The sequence below is a fragment of the Pundamilia nyererei genome, unplaced genomic scaffold (genome assembly GCF_000239375.1).
Source record: "Pundamilia nyererei isolate P.nyererei 1_Seehausen unplaced genomic scaffold, PunNye1.0 scaffold00098, whole genome shotgun sequence".
NCBI classification, from domain to species: Eukaryota; Metazoa; Chordata; class Actinopteri; order Cichliformes; family Cichlidae; genus Pundamilia; species Pundamilia nyererei.
The window spans coordinates 312,274-313,286 of NW_005187499.1; positions in this window are offsets into that span (position 1 = coordinate 312,274).

The following is a 1,013-nucleotide window of genomic DNA, read 5'->3' on the forward strand; positions in this document are numbered from 1 at the left end:
AGCATGCAGGAGGAAGGAGACCTGCTCTGTTCACAGCTGTTCAGGCCAGTACTGACTGTTCTGTGGAACTGTGTGGGTGAGACTGTCTGACTCCCCCCCTCCCTCCTCTACACGCTCACTGATTGCCTCTCTCTTCTTCCATTACAGCTGGCAAAACACATGCTAAAGGCTAACACTGTTAGAACCACAAATCTTTAATTCTCTTCGTGATTTCTGACCACAGTGTTCCTGCTATGCATTGTAGTGTTTGTGCACAGCAGACTATAGTATTAAATGTGCAATAAATATATGTTTGTGTGCGTGTGTGTGTGTGTGTGTGTGCTTGTGTGACCACACGCATTTTTTGCTCTTGCAAAACTGGTGTGATTTATACATGAGCACATGGTCAACTGTAAAATATGACAACAATTTTCCGTAAACAAGGAAGTAACTATGATGCCCTTTAAACTCATCTACTGCATTGTAAATGGGGGGAAGGATGCCACTCTGGCTCCATCTACTGGTGTCTCTTTTCTTTGTTCACAGATGACGTTAAAGGAACCACTTTCCTCACTCAGGTCGGCTCAGGACTTACAACTTTCATATTGGAAACGTCTTTTTTGTGTACATTTGAATCAGAATGACACCTGACAGCAAGCCTTCAGGTCTATTTTGTAAAGTTGTGGGGAGTCGGAGGGTTAACTCCGATAAAGTTAACGAAATCTTTGTTTCTTTTCCTGAACGTACACAACAAATGTATTTCTTTTTACTTATAAAGTTTGTACATGTATGGTCATTTTAGAGCTCTACATGCAGATCTACTCTGTTCAAAAGCATTGAAGTACCCCTCATTTCATGCCTCAAGGCCTCAAGATGCTCATAAAGCGCCTTGAGGCAACTTTTGTTGTGATTTGGCGCTATATATAAATAAAATTGAATTTAATTGAATTTCTTTATATTTTGTTAAGCCATTTAACGCTGTTATGGGCCATTCGATCCCTATACAACCGTTGCAAGAGCTTGGTTCACATTGC